Genomic DNA, 18,661 nt, shown 5'->3' on the forward strand with positions numbered 1-18,661 from the left:
CTCCTGACGCCCAGAACCGAAGACAACCCCCCCCCACCTCTTTCATATCTGTTTCACCAAAATAATGAAAAGAGCACTGGTATAATTTTCGTGATAACCCTCCCTGAGCCTAGATTATAAGTTGATGTAGAAATTGCCAGTCTTTGCTTTTTCTGTATTCATAAAAATATCTATGTATCCATGACAACGGTGTGCTTATGGGTGATTTTGTGATTTTGTGTGTGTGTGTGTGTGTGTGTTTTGTTTTGGAGACAATGTCTTATTTTTTTGTAGCCTAGGCTGTCCTTGAACTTGGTCTCTAGACCAGGCTGAACCGAAACTCATGGTGATTCTCCTGCCTCAGTATTCTGAGTACTGAGATTACAGCAGTGAGCTGCCACCATTACTTGGCTTGGGCTTTGTTGGTCTTGTTTGTATTGGTGTGTGTCGTAAACATTCTATTAATAAACTGTCACGCACTGTTTAAGCTCATCAAGAAGCTGGCTCTGCAGATAAGGTTGCTCCCTCTCCTACCTACTGTGGACTCAACCATAGCTGTCTCACTCTGTCTTCTAAGATTCCTTGACCGGGGATGGGCTAGCACCCTGACCTTGTGGGAAGCCCCAAAGTAAAACCATTCTGTCCCTAAGGACTCCAAGAAAGGCAGACCATGGTCAGCACGGTTATGCTTGTTCATCTCGTGCTAAAAAGTCCTGCAGTGGCAGGGCTAACTGGCTGCACACCCTGCCTAACTTTTCACAGGAATTCCATGAACCCAAGTTCAGCTCCCCATTCTTGCAGAGAAAGAAGTATATTCACTGAGCCATCACCACGACCTGGGCATTTTAAATTCACTGTATCATATGGCTTTCTGTCTTTGTCTACATTTTGTAAAAGCTCCCAAACTGACTGTACAAAGTTCCTAGCTTTGCTATATTGTCTACATGTGTGAATGTGCTCTAATTACAGCTGCTCCCTCCATGCCCAACTGTTTCATGCCCTCTGTCCCTTCCTCCACTCCCACAGCATGTGTGCATATGAGCTCTCCCCATCACACCAAATAGACACCCAGTCACTTTTCCTTTGCCCTATGCCTACAGCACCAGGAAAGCTCTGTTTATCACACGAAAGGAATTCCTGGTTACTCAACAGTGTGCAGTGCATGTTGGGTGTGTGCAGATTTTCTCTATGGCCCCACTTGGGGCTTTTTGACAAGGTCTCACCTTGTCCTCATGAAGGCTCATCCACACTATGCCTCTACACAGAGCACACATGCCATGAATATGCAGGCGACACAAACTTATTAAAATTTTTTTTCTTTTTGGTTTTTCGAGACAGGGTTTTTCTGTGGCTTTGGAGCCTGTCCTGGAACTAGCTCTGTAGACCAGGCTGGTCTCGAACTCACAGAGATCCGCCTGCCTCTGCCTCCCGAGTGCTGGGATTAAAGGCGTGCGCCACCATCGCCCGGCTACTTATTAAAATTTATTATGGCTAACGCCTTTCACTTGGAAAACACATTCAAGATGACTCTGGAATTTTGTTCACCTATCTCCTTCAAAATCCCTTTCTTCTGTTCTTGTCATAGACATTCTAATCCAAAACCTCCAACTTTATCTCACTATGAGGAGAAAAGCTGACAGTACTGGGCTAGGCACCAAGGCATGAAGAAGCATGCTATATCCTAAAAGCATTTCCAAAGAGGAAGCCAACAGAACAATGAGGCGTGTGTTTGGAGTTGTTTGGTTTTATTGCGCTTTTAAGTACTTGCATGCCCTTATCCTTGACATTAATATCTAAAAATAAACAGTGCCTTTTGTAGGAACCATATCAAACTTCAATATATATATGAACATAATTTAACTTAATAATTTTGATTTTGATTTAGGCTATAAGGAATAGATTTGAACTTGGTTACATGGAAACAATATAAATCCTCACATAATTCACATTAAGTAGTTTTTAAAAAAGTTTTTAGCTCTTTTTCCGTCTCCCTCTCAGAGAGGCAGCTTCCATCTCTCCCTTCTCTCCCTCCTCCTCTCTGCTCCTCTCTCTGCTCTTCTCCTTCTCCCCCTTCCCTTCCATAACCCACTAAATAAATATCCAACCTCAAAAAAAGAAGTTTTTTTTTTTTTTTAATTTTACTTTCTTCTTTTCAAGACAGCAACCATGCTGTACCCAAGACCAGCCTGTTCACTATAAGGTCCAGACGTCCTTAGAACCTTCTGTCTTCTGCCCCAGCCTCCAGAGCACTGGGGCCATAGGTCAGAACTTCATTCATAAACTCTTGCTAAGTACACTTTATGGCTTGTAGTAATAATTTCACATGCGTTAGTTCTCACAGGGACACAAGACAGACAGTATTAACAGACTTCTTTTCTGGATTTGGAAAGGAGAGGCAGAGAGAGAGTAAGGCAGACCCCTGGCAAGGAGTTCCCCTCGGGGAGTCTGATGACATAGGCTCATTCCGAATGCCTGAGAACAAGCTCTAGTTTAGAGTCGGAAACTCTTAAGAATCTGAGACTTTGGTGCCATGGAGGTGGCCCCTAGAATTTGTGGAATACAGACAGCATCTCTTGTGTTCCTGAGAAGCGACCTATTCGAGTCGGCTCACGAGGCACGAGGCAAGCTCTGTGGTGACTTGGCTGTGCAGAATGCCAGTTAGAGAAGGGAGCTGAAGCCAAACCCTCCCAACCTAAACACACCTGGGCTTAACTCTTCTTTTTAGAAGGCGTTAACTCTTCTTTTTAGAAAAGAGGGAATTGAGAATTTGCCCAGAACTCAAAGGAGGCCACCCAGAGTCATAATGAGAATCCTTCCCAGCAACAAGTGCAGCTTAGAAAGTGTGTCTGTTACACCTTTTAAAGTTGGGGTGCAGACATGTTACTAAAGTGGATATTTTGTAGTTCCAACAGAGTACTGTTTTGTAACTGAATTGTATGCCAGCTTGGGATACATTTATTCGTGGGCGGGAAGCAGTGCAGTTCGTTTTTGTTTAGTTATCTGACCTGAGGTGAGGTTGGCACCGTTTCTGGCTGCTCCCAATTAATGCAAATTGAAGGGTGAGGGGAAAATAAAGCGGCTTTAACTCGGCTCACAGATCTGTTATAAACAGCCCTTCACTTGATCTATTTTAGGGGAGAGCCTTAACTGTGAGCAAACAAGACAACACAGAAGAAATTAGCAATTACAGAACATGTAATTTTACTACAAAGCATGGAAAGGGTTAAATTTATGTCGAAATTATTTCTTTATTTATTTGAGACGTGGTCTCTCGCTATGTAGTCTGGAACTGGCTGTGTAAACTCGGCTGGCCCCCGTCATACAGAGAGTGACTTCTTTCTCCCTCCCGAGTGCTGGGATGGAAGGTGAGGGCCACCACTTCTGGCTAATCAAAAATCGCTTCTCTTTGTCCATCCATCCATCCATCCATCCATCCATCCATCCATCTTTAGTCTCTCAGCTCTCACCTGAGGTGGACCAAAGTGTGTGAACAGTCTGTCCCTTTCACTTCTTTTTCAAGGGTTTGCTAAGGCTTCTGGGTGACTCCCCATGGGAGGCCCTACCCTTTCTGAGGAGTGGGTAGGGGTGGGCTAGGAGAAGGTGGGGAGAGGGAAAGGAGGGGGGAGAGGAGGAACTGGGATTGGTATGTTAAATGAATAAAAAAAAACATAAAAAAGTTATTTTGACAGTCACACTGCCTTCCCTTACACAGCCGCAGAAGGCTGCAAGGCTTCTTAGTGTCGTATCTTACACACACTGCAGAGGTTCCAGTTCACAGACACAGAAGGTATAGTGTAGGACAATCTGTTTGATGGCAATTGCCCCCTTTACACAGAGAAGAAGCCGGAAGGTCCTGTTCTCCCCTAGAGATGCAGAAGAGGGCGTTAGATCCCCTGGAGCTAGAGTAACAGGTGGTTGTACAGTTCCTGACATGGGTGGTAGGGCCAGATTGGGTCCTCTGCAGAGCAGTGGGTCTCCTTAACCACCTGGGATTGTTTGGATACACTCTTTCTTGTTCTTATTCTGTGTCCTCCCCTTCCTCCTCCAGCTTCTGCTTCCTCTGCCTCTCTCTTCCTACCTTTCCCCAATGATCTGCTCTTTCGGCTCTCTTCTAGGTTGAGGGGCCCTTTCGTATAGCCGTGCCAATGCTGGAGTTTCTAGAGAAATTCTTACTCATTTGGCTTTGCGTTATAAAACCTGGTGGTACAGACTGTTTTTCTAATTTTCCCTTTTAAAGATTGTCAGTGAGCATGAGACTTCCCTTTTGAAGGTTTCAAATATGAAACACTATAATAATAACGTATGTCACCCTCCCTCACCCCCTGCATGAACTTCACAACACCTCAATGCTCAGGGAAGAAGCTGTCTTGTCCCCTGCATCTTTCCGTCTTACTTTCTCACCACATGACTGCCTTTTGTCCATAGGATTTCATCAGACATGCTCAACCAGAAGTTCGAGATCGTTCTTGCTCTATTTAAGTGTCTTTCTGCTCCCACACGATTACTTTGGGAGTTGCCTGACCTGGCCTCCCATGGCTAAGAATGATACAGTAGAAATAGCTCACATTAACTATCTCCATAAAAACAAGACGGCAAGAGCTTCCCAGCTGCTGCTCCCCATAGAATCCCAAGGGAGCCCCAGTTGGACAAAAGACTCACCCCGCTAACCTTTGGACCCATGAACTCGTCAATGCTATTTGTTTCCAGCTTCTGGGTTTGGAGATAATTCGGTACTGACCAAGGAAGCCCAGATAACATCACTGAGCACTGCTGGCTGATCTAAGGCTTTTATCTATTATAGGAAGGGATGACCACATGGAAGACAGTTTAAAACCAGGCAATAAAGTCAGCAAATAGCTGCCAAATGTCAGCTGGATCACGAAAGATTTATGCAGGATATAAAGATAAGCCAAGTTAAACAGAAGTTCCACCCAGAAAAATGAATCTATAGGCCAAGGAAAACTTAGTCAGAAGATGGGAAATGAAGTATCTAGGACCCAGTAATGGCAGCATGCCCCTCATTTGACGATTCAGGAGAGAGAACGGATGAATAGAGGGCTCATTAGATGGTTCAGCAGGTAGAGGTGTTTACTGCCAGAACTGATAACCTGAGTTTTATCCCTGAAACCAATGTGGTAGAAGGAAAGAAGTGACCGCTGAAACTATCCTCAGAGCAATGTGCACTGTGGCATGAATGTGTGTACACAAATATACACATACAAACAAACAAGTAAAATGATGATGATAATGATGGTGGTGGTGATGGTAATGGTGGTGATGACAATGATGGTGGTGATGATGATGTTGGTGGTGGTGATGGTTATGGTGATGATGATGATGGTGATGATGATGATGATGATGGGGGTGATGGTGGTGGTGATGATGATAGTGATGATGGTAATAATGATGATGGTTATGATGATGATGGTGATGATGATGATGATGATGGTGGTGATGGTAGTGGTGGTGATGATGGTGGTGTTGGTGGTGGTAGTGGTGATGATGATGGTAATAATGATGGTGGTGATGATGATGGTGGTGGTGATGATGATGATGTCGATGATAATTGTGAATGGAGAGGTGGATACTGGGAACAGGCTTGTGGCCCAGGTTTACTTAGGAGAAACTGACTATGGGCCCACCCAATAGGACCTGGAGCCACAGAGGAGATGAAATTGTCACCATTGGAGATAAGAGAGAGTGAAAAAATCAGAGCCTAGGTTCCTTCTTCCTTCTAATTTTCTTTCTCCATCCTCCTCACAATGACCGAGTCTAGAAGATATACAAGCTCAGGAGGCTGCCTGTTAGTAAGAAGGGGAGGGTCAAGAAAGAATCTGAGGGTGGTTAAGTGTCCAGACTGTCTTGATCTACAAGGCCCACAAAACACCATTTTCAGAGCTGACTGTTGAAGCCATGATCATGATGGAGAACCAGCTTAGACTCAGTTGGAAAGTGAGTAGGACCCAGGCAGGAAGGCCAGGGAGATGACTGTGGACAGTGACCCTTGTAGAGCAAAGCACTGAAAATCTTGGAGGGACAGTGAGTAGGGCATTCTGGCTTGGGAGAGCAAAGCTTGGGGATCCAGTAGGCGATGCTACAGGGGCAGAAGTAAGCTTCAGTAGTTTGGGATTCTACAGGAAGACTGAGTTTGTGTTCTGAAGTCAACTGGATGTGTAATGGTTTGAAGCAGGGAGTAATGACATCCAAATTATGTATTAGGATTATTACTTCATATCCAGTTTGAGGAAGACATTGATGATAGACAAACTAGAAACTATTAAGCGTGGACCCTATGGAAACTACAGGCCTCCTTAACCCATCTGCAGGCATTTGTGTGAGCATTCAGCTTTCAGAGAGATGCTGCTTGGTTTTCACAATGGGCCTCATGACTCCTGACCCCATCAGAAATTTTAAGCGTCAGAATCCAGAAAGTAATGGAGAAAGCTTTCATTTTAATTCTTTTAATGAGGACCAAAATGTGCCAGCAGTCACGGAAATGAATAGAAAAACAGATACAATATTACAACATTTACAAGGAAGAAGTCTAAACAAATGATCTAGATGAATTTGACAGAAATGAACCAAGTTCAAGAGAGCCTGGAAGGTTCAACTCAGGGCTGTAGCTGTCTGCTGATTTATTTCCTTCCTTCCATGCCTCGAGGGGGAGAAATCCATATTTCCAAAACACTGTAGTATTGCTGATGCTGCAGAGGATCCTAGGCAAACACGAGGCAAAAATGTGCTGCTCCCATGTCCAACACAGGCATCACAAATCCAAGACAACGTCTTCCGCCACTGCCAAGATCAAACACAGACTGTACGTCCTCCCCAGTCAGGACCTCAGGTCGCCAGGCTGGGGATGCACCTTACACCTCTGTTCTCTCTTCTGTGGGGCAGTCTGTGTTTGTTATAAAAGCTACTCTTTTATTCCGGGAGAATGAAGGGTTGATAAATGTTTCTATTGGACTGGCTTACATCCTGCAGTCTGACCAGAGATGCACGCTTATCCTCACATTTAGCACACACGAGTGGGTTGGGTCACAGGCTTTCTCATACCCATGTTCACCAAACACCTTGGTGTCAGCACAGAGCAGATAACACAGACATGGATGAAGCTGACTGAGGGGGGATGTTTTTGCATGCATGAGAACCTATTTGCTTATCAAACTTTCCTACTGAGGGTTGAAATCAGCACGGTCATCTCCATCAATGATGGGCAGCGTATCTCGACTATTTGACAAATTCTTAACCTCAGTCAAGCACAAGTAGGCACATAGCCTTTCAAACTGTGGTGACCATTGGGTTGGCATTTGAATGTCACTGATTTCCTTACTTTAGGGATGGTTTCTGACATTTGAAAAAATCAGAGTCACCATCAGTGTGATCCATAACGAAGACAGTCAGATGCACCACATTTTCTCTTTAATTTTTCAGCTGACGAACGAGGGGACTGTGATGTCCACATCAGCATGAGGCCGTTCCCTGCTCCCCTCAACACCAACCTCAAAAGAATGGGCTGTTCAATTAAAACAGAAGAAGCCAAGGTTTGTCAAGCCGGCCTTTGTGCAGGGGCTGACAATAGCTGAGAACTGAAAGACAGAGATCCAATCCCCACTCTCCTCTCTCAACACATCTCTTCCGCTGGGTAATTTATACCCTGCAGGTAGCAAGCCATTCATTTTGCTGTCATTTATTGTTCCTTTTCCAACCGCAATGGAGTTACAGCATTAGTTTACCGTCTTTTCTCTTAGGTAGAATTATATTATTCTCCTACTTAGCCCTTGCAACAAAGATGGCATTCACCACTCTGGAGGGCCACCCAGGAGGTTCTGTGACCAGAGCATGGGCAGGGAAACTGCTACCTGGAAAGTTGCAGGAGCAGAAGCCGGGCCCCAATTTGTCAGTCTCGATTAGACACAAGAACGTGCTTTATAAGAATTTCCTTTACCCAGCAAATGGTATCTTAGCCAGACACCATGGAGCCAAGCAAAGACAGATGATAGAGGGACAGAAGCATGGATGGGAGGACAGACACATGGACAACCCATAAAATCATCATCCTTCCACACTATCTATCTGCAAATATGGAGCTACTTCTTTAGATGTTTTAAAAGTCTCTTCTGGTTTTGGAGGCAAAACAGATCCATACTATGGGATTCTCAAGCTAAATGTCCCTTAGGGGCTGCCTGGGCTGTGCTCAGATACTGGGATATCCGTTCTGTCATTTTTTTTTTTTGATCTTCATCCCCGTGTCCTCCTCCTGCTCTTCCTCTTCAGTACGTCAGCATTTAGTGAGTGCTTCAGAAGCCTGATAGGTCTGCACACTCTTTTATTAGGTAGCTCTACTTCTAAGGATTTATCTGAAAGAAATGACCATGGGCTTTGTGACATAGATGTCCATAAGGTGCCATTTATAACAGGAAAATACTAGAAGGAGAGACAGTTAATTGTAAAACTAGGTAGAGAGGTGGCCGAAGGTTTCTGGTTTATTCTGTATGCCCAACTGCGTTTTCCAAACAATTCCAGCTATAAACATCAGCAATGGGTTGAAAATAACCCATCTGCGCTTGATACAGAGCCACTGACAAGTCCCCAGGCAGACGATCTTTATTTCCACAATTGGCTAGCTCAGTGACTACCAGGGCTAGATACAGTGTAGCTCCATGCCTCACCCTCCACCACTGTAAAATGGGGGCATTAATGCTACCGGGCTCAGAGCTGCAATGGGATTAAGTTGAATAAATTAAATACGGAAATGCACAAAGCCTGAGATGTTGCCTTCTGTCAGGATGGCAACGGGGCAAGTATTTATATGGATCCATACCATGCCCAGTGTGAACCATAGCCTACTTCTGAGAGCCCCTAAAGCCATGTTCCTTATCTGGAGCATCAGAATGGGGCCTGGGAAATTAAACATTATACCCATCATGGCAACATCGCAATGTCTTAACAGGGGAATTTTCTGTTTGGAATAATCCAGTTTATGTCAATTTGACCTTATTCTGTCTGTTTCAAAGTGAAGATGACACGCATTCTCAGGAAGCTGTCCTGAGATATTTGCCACCAGCATAGCCAAATAATAATAATTTATAATAATAATACTCAGAGATATATTTTGGCAGAGGAAAAATGGTCCCAGGCTGGGGTTTGATGGACAGCGATTTAAACCAGCAGCAAAGTGGTAAGTCGGCAGTGTCTAAGTGGATCCTGCTGCAAGAGACAATACTCTCCAGTGTCTTGGGGGATTGCAATGTATGGAACATTGAAATCCGAGGCACTGACCCGAAAAGAGGGCATTCCAAGTCCTTCACATTTTTCTGAAAAGTTGTCCAAACTACAACTTAGAAACAGCACTAACAAATTAATGACACAATTAGTAATTTCTAGGTTAACCACCGAAAAAGAGTAAAAGAATACATGAATGACAAGCCAAGAGAGGTGAAATGCTCCATTAGCTCAAAATAATGACGAGGAGAGGAGAAGAAGTAGACAAGAAAGAAGGATAATAGGATTAGGAATAAGGAGAAGAGAGGAGAGCCAACAGTGGGGCAAAGAGAAAAGCCTCAAACAGCAAACGGACTCTAATTCAAATAAAGCAGCGATTTTGTAAAATACCATAAGGCTAACTTCTTTAAAGATTTCCAGCGAATTGTTGCTTAATGAGATATAGGACCTAAAGATTGCAAGAAAAAAAAATGGCCCCGAAACGTTAAGAAATTGTTATCTCAGTACCAATCACCATGAACTTAATAACAAGAGACATTATTTGAAATAAAAATAGGTGTTTCAGAGCAACGAAGGAAGAAACCAGAGGAACAGACACAGATCTAATTCTCTGTTATGAAGCCATAGACACAGAAAGTCAATGGCTGGGATTAAGCCAGAAATTGGAAAATCCACCATGTTGTGTGAGAGACCCCCATGCCTTCTCAACAACAGGTAGAAGCACCTGGCAGATGGGGAAGGTCATGGGCCCGGGAATGCAGCCATCAAATCTGCCTGCCTCCATCTGTGCGGCGCCTATGGCCAACAGCTATCGAATACACAGAATGTACGCTAAGTCAAAGTTTACTCTGCACTGGGTGGCAGACAGCTAAGTCTGAACAAGCTTCAAAGGGTAAAAGCACACAGAACATGCTCTCTCACATGGTGATTTGGACACGTGGATCCAGAATAACATGCGTTAGAAAGTAGACAGTATTACCTGTACTGGGAGGAAGCTGTGTCATAGCAAACATGTAAGCGCTGCAAACAGAGTGGCTGCAGAAAGATTGGCATGCATCCGTTCTAGCTGGGTGTTCCATTCAGTTTAGTTCAGCTGCCCATCACCCCAGGGCCTACCAACACCCTGTGCGTTCTTGTCCAGATGAGCAGGACCAGCAGCATCATGAGGCTGGTCCCCGCCACCACGTGTCTTTCTCGACCTCTCTTGATAGTGTCCTAAGGGCGTTTAAACTCACCAGTGAGAGTCACACCACCTGCCTGTATATTCCATGCTGGATCCCAGTGAAGTCCCTTGTTCCCAGGGCTCCACTCTCCCTGGGCTCCCCATCTGCCTGGCTGAGCCTGCTTCATTGGGGCTCCCCACTGTGGCTCCTCTTGAACCTTTAATATAATGGATTCTGTGTTTTCCTATGCCTCTCCCAGCCTGGATACATGGACATTTTGTAGAGATCCCCAAAGACCACTCAAGGGGACTTATCTCCCAGTTACAACCTAACAGCTTTGCCTTAGCTACCCCATCTTTCCTCTTTCTGTTGGCTTCTGGAATACTCGACCTTAACTTTGGACCCCCAGAAGAGTGGTTTTTCAGTTTTTCTTTAACATGAACACGGCAAGAAATCTATCTTATAGAAAGACCCCACCTGCAAACCCACACATACATGCGAAATATGGGCATGGACATTTTAGGAAATTGGGCCCAAGCTCCAGGCAGTGTTGCCTAATGTTCTCGCCCCTGTTCTAGTCGTCATACCCTGACCTGCCGGACTGGAGGTCACTCTCCAGGTACTTCTCTGGACTTCGGGTTCAGTACTCACTAAGATGGCTTCACAGTGTCCACCAGTGACTAAGAGTGACGACAGCCAAACTTCCAGGCCGAGTCCAGTGCCTAACGAGTCTGGGAACAGTATTTTCCAGAGTTCTTGGCATGTATGGAACCCTCCGTGCAGTTACACTGGAGGGTTGCCATGCATTTTGCCTGTCTACCAAGAGCCCAGATGGTTATTGGTACCTAGCCTTCCTTTCCTTTGCTTTCTCACCTTTTCTTTGAATTTATGCCAATCTATTACAGGCTACGTTACGTATCCTTACAATAAGCTACCTTAATATCTTCCCATAGCAAGCTTTTAAAAATGCCCTTTCTGAGTGCCACAGCAAATCCTACAGATTGGGTGCAAGAGAAGAGGATGCAGGAGTCTGCAGGAATAGGAAGTTCAGCACCTGCAAGGTGCAGGCTTCCCATCCCACCGTGTAACAATGTCTGCAGCCCTGGGCGCAGAGAGCAGACGGCGAGTGTGACCACATGACTGAACTCACTGCTAACCTTCCAGGGAACCATATCCACTCCGGCTTTCCACGAACTGGGAGAGGCATTGAAAGCTCACTCTGGGAGACACAAAGGTGTCTTTGAGAGAGGAACAAAGGTCCCGCTGAGGACAATAAAGATTGGTGTGAGCATCTCTGTGCACCGCTGTGATAAAGCAGTTCCTGCTCTTGAGTTTCCTTATCTGAGTTTCTCGAGCCTTTGAGACTGGGTGCCTACAGGGGAGCTAGCAACCAGACTGGAAGCAACCAGCTCGGGCACGTGAGAATAAACCTTATCTGTCTGCCACAAGAGAAAATTTCGCCATAATAAAACTTTTATTTTCAGACATTCCCTTTGTTTCAAGTGAAAAAAGCTTTCCCTACAAAAGGTTCTCAGGTCACTTTTGGGCAAGCTGCCAGTCCCAACACCTACAGAAAGCAAGGAATGTTTTGGACAAAACCCATGGTCCATTTTGGGACTGCTGAAGCCTGGAGTTGGGATATGATGTTTCTGGCTGTTTCTTTAGTAAAAAATGGTTTAGGAAATGCTGAGGAGCATCAGCAGGTTGCACAGGTCAGCAGACACACTGGGAGACTGAGCTCCACAGTTGTCCATGGGATGTTTGCCTCCGTGTGAGGTCAGAAGTAACTGCAGATGAAAAACGGCTGTGCAACCACAGAGACAGCTTGCGAGGTAGGAAATCACCACAATACAATGTTACATATCAAAAGCAGGATAAAAGCCAGCTGTGGGTACACACACCCACACATAGTCCCAGAACTTGGCCATCTGGGCAAGACAATCGTCATAAGTTTGAGGCCAGGCTGGGTAACAGAGTGAGGCTGCTGCCATACCCCCTGCCCTGATGGTCAAGGACTAAGCCTTTGAAACCCTAAGCAAGCCCCAGATTGAATGCTTTCTTGTATGGAGTTGCCTTGGTCATGGTGTCTCTTAACACACTAGAACAGTGACTAATATTGTTGTTTTGTGTGTGTGTGTGTATGTGTGTCTGTGTGTCTCTCTGTGTGTGTCTATGTGTGTGTTTGTCTCTGTGTGTGTATGTGTGTCTCTGTGTCTCTGTGTATGTCTGTGTGTGTGTTCGTCTCTCTCTCTCTGTGTGTATGTGTGTCTGTGTGTGTCTATGTGTGTGTATATCTGTGTGTGTATGTGTGTCTCTGTGTCTCTGTGTGTGTATGTCTGTGTGTGTTTGTCTCTCTCTCTCTGTGTATGTGTGTCTGTGTGTGTCTATGTGTGTGTATGTCTGTGTGTCTCTGTGTGTGTATGTCTGTGTGTGTGTTTGTCTCTCTGTGTGTATGTGTTTGTGTGTGTGTTGGTAGTTAAACCCAGGGCCTTCTGCTTATTCAGCAAGCACTTTATAATCCAACCCTCTTTTCCATTTTTACTTTGAGATTAAGTCTCACTAAGTTGCCCAGGCTGGCCTTGAACTCCCTTTGTGGCTCAGGCAGGCCTTGAACTTGCCATCCTTCTGCCTCAACTTCCTGAGCATAATACATTTCTTTAAAATATCTAGCTTATTAATGCATTGAAGTTTGTCTTCATAGGGGGAGATTTCAGGAGTTAAAACTTTCATTCATGCTGGAGAGCTGGAAGACTGTACTTCTCAGTGAATTTCATGTAAAACAGAAGCAAGGCGCAGAACCCTAGTCCAAGGGGTATTTGCATGAAGGCAGACCAAATTACAAAATAACTCAGGCTGGAGATGAAGCTCATGGGTGGATCTGGGAGTTCAATCCCCAACGTCACACACAGATCCTCACCAGAAACACTACTCTCTATATATACCTTTTCCACTTGCATTCTGCGGGATGCTTTCACTACAGATTGTAAACAACATTAAGATTGAAGGGGACTCGCCGAACACCAAGTGGATGAAAATGTCGCAGAAGGAGACAGGCGCTCCCTCAGGAGAGTTCCCTACTCCTACAGCAACGGATGTTACCCAGCTGGTGACAGCCAAATCTCTCTGGACATTTGAAAAAGAAATGAAGGCAGTCAAAAGGAATGAAACTGCCATTTCAAGCCAAGACCATAGAATATTCCAGCAAGTGAGCAGGTGCACTGGTGTGCATGCCGAGCAAGCGAGCAAGGCGACCCCATTTTCATGTAGCTTCTAGCTTCTTGGTTACTTTCTTGAACCGTGTCAGTCACGTCAGGATGGAGGTCACCCTAAACCCAGAGTTGTGCTGACCAACCTCAAGAAGAAGAAACAGTGCAATGACCTATTTTTACTATTGGTTCCTCTGACTTTACATATTTGACAGATAATTTTACATGTTTCAAAAAATGACAAGTCCTCTAATTCCTTGTTACTCTCAGACCACTTGAATTTTAAAAAAGTTTTCTTCTTCTCACTCAATCTCAATAAAGTAAGAAAGAGCTCAGTGTGGCACTGTAACCATACAACGAAGAACACAATTCATCATCTATAGTATAGTTTTCTTTTGCCCGTCTCCCAGCAAAGGATTTGAAAGAAACTGGAAACGGTCACAGACTGGACAGAAATGTGTTTACTGTGGATAAACTCTGGGGTTTTAATGAGTGACTAGAATCCGGGACTATGCTTTGAGTTGTCTGCTTGCTTTGTTTTTCGTTTTTTTTTTTTTTAAATCTATAATGGGATGACTGACTTTCAACATGTCAGAATAATTTCCAATCCTTAGGCAAAGACGTTTGCTGCTGACCTTGGCGGTGAGTTTAGGCTGTTGAGCGAGCATCTGCACTGTGGGAGAGAAAAAGGAACATAATGAAGTGGGAATCAAGGCTGTGGTCTGTCCGGATTTCTTCTATCAAAGGACAGATTTACAGTGTTAACTCAGGCTTACAAGGGAAGGAAACCAAACTTTGGGTTAAGTGAAGAACCTGGATGGGAAAGAAGGTAACAAATCCCCTGTGTCTGTAGATTTTTTTTTCCTCCTATTCTCCCTCCTGGAACTTCACACCAGGTAGCTCTAGGCCCACTGCATGCAGGGTCTACTAACTTAGCGGCTCTAGAGGGATGGATACCCAATATCTGGGTATAAAAGTTCTCCCTGTAAGGACACACTGGTATAAGAAAGTCCACAAGGCAATCAATGAAAGAGAATGGAGACTCTCTTTTGGGTGTAGAATTCCAGTTGGTAAATATGAAAGGGATGTTGGCATAAGACTGCAGTGGGCATCAGCCATGGTGGGTAAGACCTGGATAGAGGTGGGCAGTCCTTGGGCTTCCCACAGGTCAGGGAACCCTGATTGCTCTTCGAGCAGATGAGGGGGGGGACTTGATCGGGGGAGGGGGAGGGAAATGGGAAGCGGTTGTGGGGACGAGGCAGAAATCCTTAATAAATAAATAAATTAAAAAAAAAAAAGAATTTGAGGAGGGAAGGGATAGCTGTATTGTAACAGGCTTTCTCCTCCCCAGGCACATACATTCATACAACAGCAATTATACAGGAAGCCTGTGGATAGCAGAGAGCACAATCAGCTGATGTCACGTGCCTCCTGACACGCAGCACCGAGGACAAGTTCACACTAGAACTGTTCCTCCCAAAGGCGCATCTCCCAAATCCAACCTAGAAGAGATACAAGAACTCCAAACTCGAGGCGTTCTCAAAGACGACTGGTCTGTGTTCCCCCCAAATATCCGAGTCACAAAGGCCTACTTCTGAATGAAGGGGGCTAATGTGCTGTGATAGCTAAGTGCAACAGGGTATCTTAGTCACTGGTTCTGGGAGAACACATTTCCATCAAGGACATAGTCATAGTTCTTGTCAACCTGATACAGAACTAGAGACACCTGGCATGAGGGTCAACTGAAGAATTGTCTTCATCAGATGTGAACGAAAGTAAGAAATAAAAAGGAAGGGGCATTATGGAGAAGAGAGTTTATGGAGGATAAAGGGAGAACATAGCCAGAGACAGGGACATCTGGGAGAGGCGAGTGAACATGACCACACTGAGATGAGCCATGTGAGGAGAAGGGGAGAGAAGGAAAGAGGGGAGAGGGGAGAGCCAGACCAAGAGGCTAGGCAGGTGAAGAGTCAGAACAGCCAAAATCAAAACCACTAATGACGGCTTGTAGGACCCAGCCATGACAAGTTCAACAGAAGCCAAGTCTCAATGGTTTAATCTAAGACAATGCCTGGTTCCAACAAAGACCACAAACTGAGATCACCCAGACACCACCCAGGAGCCGACCATCCAAAGGAAGTTCCTAACGTTTCAACCATTGTAGATAGGATTACCTGCCACCACACCCCTAGACAAATGTCAGCCAATCAGGGGTCGTTAACCTTAGAAATCCCTTACCCCTACCTTTGCTATTATAGAAACCCAACCTCAACTGAGCTTGGGGGGTCTCAGATCACGCCAATACATTGGACACATGGAGAGTCTGAGTTAGCTAAGGTTCATTGCTTTTACATACAGGACTTGGTCTCCTAGTTGGTTTTGGGGGAACTCTATGATCTGGGCATAACAGGCTTATGCTGAAGAAGATATGGAGTAACGAATACACTCCTCCATTGCTGGTGGAAGTGCAAACTTGTACAGATGATTTGGAAATCAGTATGGTGATTTCTCAGAAAATTAGGAAACAATCTACTTCAAGACCCAACAATACCACTGATGGGTATATACTCAAAAGATGCTCAATCATACCACAATGACATGTGCTCAACTATGTTCATAGCAGCATTATTTATAATAGCTAGAATCTGAAAACAACCTAGATGTCCCTCAACTGAAGAATGGATAAAGAAAATATTGTACATTTACACAATGGAGTACTACACAGTGGTAAAAAAAATAATGACATCTTGAAATTTGCAGGCAAATGGATGAATCTAGAAAAAACCACATTGAGTGAGGTAACCCAGACCCAAAAAGACAAATATAATATGTATTCACTCCTAAGTGGCTTTTAGACATAAGGTAAAGAAAAACTAGCCTACAGGCTACAACCCTAGAGAACCTAGACAACAAAGAGAGACAAAAATGGATCTACATAGGAAGGAGAAAAAGACAAGATCTCCTGAGTAAACTGGGAGAGCGGCGGGGGGGGGGTGTCACAGGAGAGAGTAGAAGGGGAGAAGTGAGGAAGGGAGGGGAGTGGAGAAAAATATATAGCTCGATAAAAGTAATTTTAAAAAAATTTAGGTAACCAAAATGGCTAGATTATATAGGGGAGGGCAGCTGCAGGGAAGGGCAGCTTAGCTCCTGGGCTGGAGAAGTTTAGAGTAGGGGGTGGGTATGGTAGCCATACCCTGTAATAGGTAGGGACTGAGGAGTACAGGGAGAACCTGGAGGCCAGGACCTCTCTGATATGTTAAGAACACACCTCAGTCATTTAGCCCTGGGTTTCAGACCTAACAAAATTGGCATGAGGTTTGCTAATTGATGTGGGAAGTGCCAGCCCACTGTGGACTATGCCATCTCTACGTGGGTGGGCTTGGCCTGTATAATAAAGGAAGCCTAAAAACAAGAGAGCAAGAAATAGTACTCCATATTTCCTGCTTCAAGCGTCTGCTCGGCTTCCATCGGTGATGGACTGCAGAGTACAGTAAAGGGGCCCTTCCCTCCTCAAGCTGCTTTTGGTGATGGTGTTTATCACAGCAACAGAGAGTCAGCTAGAGAAACATTTTAGGACAAGGAATGAGATCAGCACACGAGAGGTCGATGACATAATCTACATATCAACGTTGAATTTCCTGGGTTAAAGGCTGTGCTGTGTTTATGTAGAGTGTGTTCTGGGTCTTAGGACGTGTACGCTTAAGATGCGCAGGTGAGTGACAGAGAAGGAGCAGCATGGCAACCGCCTGTTTTCTTCTCCCTAGCCACGTCAAGGAGTACGGCTCGTGGGGGGTCAGGGCAGCTGGCAGCCTGCTCTGAACACCCACCTGGAGGGAGAACATGGGCAAGGTGTGTCTAAGGGAATGGCTTGAGAATGGGAGGAGGGGGTCTCATAATGCCAACACTTTGAACACACACGACTCTCTAAATATCACCCCCATCAGGGAAGTGTGAGACTTGAGGTGCGTTTCATCCTCCACAACTCTGAACCTGAGGAAGCAGATACTACGCACTCCCCAAATCCACAGCGGGGCAGACGCGGGGCAGATAACACAGCCCAAAACAGGAAGAAAGGAGGGCGAAACAATGGAAGAGGTCCAAGCCTAGCAGGGAGACTGTTAGGGCCATGGAAGCTAGGCAGCAAGGTTTTGCAGAGGCACTCCAGGCCCTCCGGAGCTTCGCTGATCTCCGCATCGCTTCCAGGAACCCTTCTTTTTCCATGAGGAGCACTACAGACTGGAAAATTTCCTGCTGGCAGCAGGAAAATGAATCTGGGGCCTCCATAAACATGGAGCCTCACACCCTTTCTTCGTCCAGCTCTGTTTGTACAGCCCTGTAGCTTCAGCTGGTCTAACCTTGTCTCTATTCCTGGCTGTGCTGAGGCCGCACAGGAGCACACAATAGGTCTATATTTTAGCACATACCTCAAACCATTCCAGTCCAGACCCATCGCCCAGTTTCAAAACCTCGTCTACATTTATAGTCATGTGTTAAAATATTTCTCATTAACATATATTAATTATACATACTATTTTGTTTCATTATATCTTCACAATACACAAAATACATTTGGATTACACTTGCCCCTCACTACCTCTCTTGCCCCCCTCTCTCTCCTGCCAATCCCTTTCTTCCCAACCACTCCTTCTTCTACTTTCTTGTGACCTAAAGAGCTGTATTGGTGTCATTTACAGGGCAATGGGTCCCGTCCCAGTGGCTACAGCCCTGAAGAAAACGTCTCCCTCTCTCTGTTCAGTGATAACTGGATATAAATCCGCAGGGAGGCATGAGACCCCGTGAACCCCCACTTCCATGGCATGGAGTTAGCTGGCCCGGGACCATGCAGATCATTTATAGGCCGTTATGTGAGTTTAAGAGAATGGAACCCTCATCACACGCAGAAGACATATCCCACAGCTCCACCTCCATTTCCAGTCATCTGTGCCAGCAATACCCATTTCTCAGTACAAACAAGTCATCAGAAGGGCCAACATGGGGTGTGAGCTGAACATGCCAAGAAGAAGGGACATGTGTAGGAAGGCAACCCACTCCCCTGCTCCCAGGCTAATGTCAGGCTTCTTAAATCAA

General features: G+C 45.2%; 1 protein-coding gene across 6 annotated transcripts in view; it reads right to left on the reverse strand.

The window, feature by feature from the left end:
* The window catches only part of Thrb (thyroid hormone receptor beta), a 332,075-nt gene that overhangs the window by 183,564 nt on the left and 129,850 nt on the right, over nt 1–18,661 (reverse strand). The window lies entirely within an intron of this gene.

Source organism: Microtus oregoni, unplaced genomic scaffold, assembly GCF_018167655.1.
Source record: "Microtus oregoni isolate MIOR12 unplaced genomic scaffold, Mior012 000013F_ref0000133, whole genome shotgun sequence".
Classification (NCBI taxonomy): domain Eukaryota; kingdom Metazoa; phylum Chordata; class Mammalia; order Rodentia; family Cricetidae; genus Microtus; species Microtus oregoni.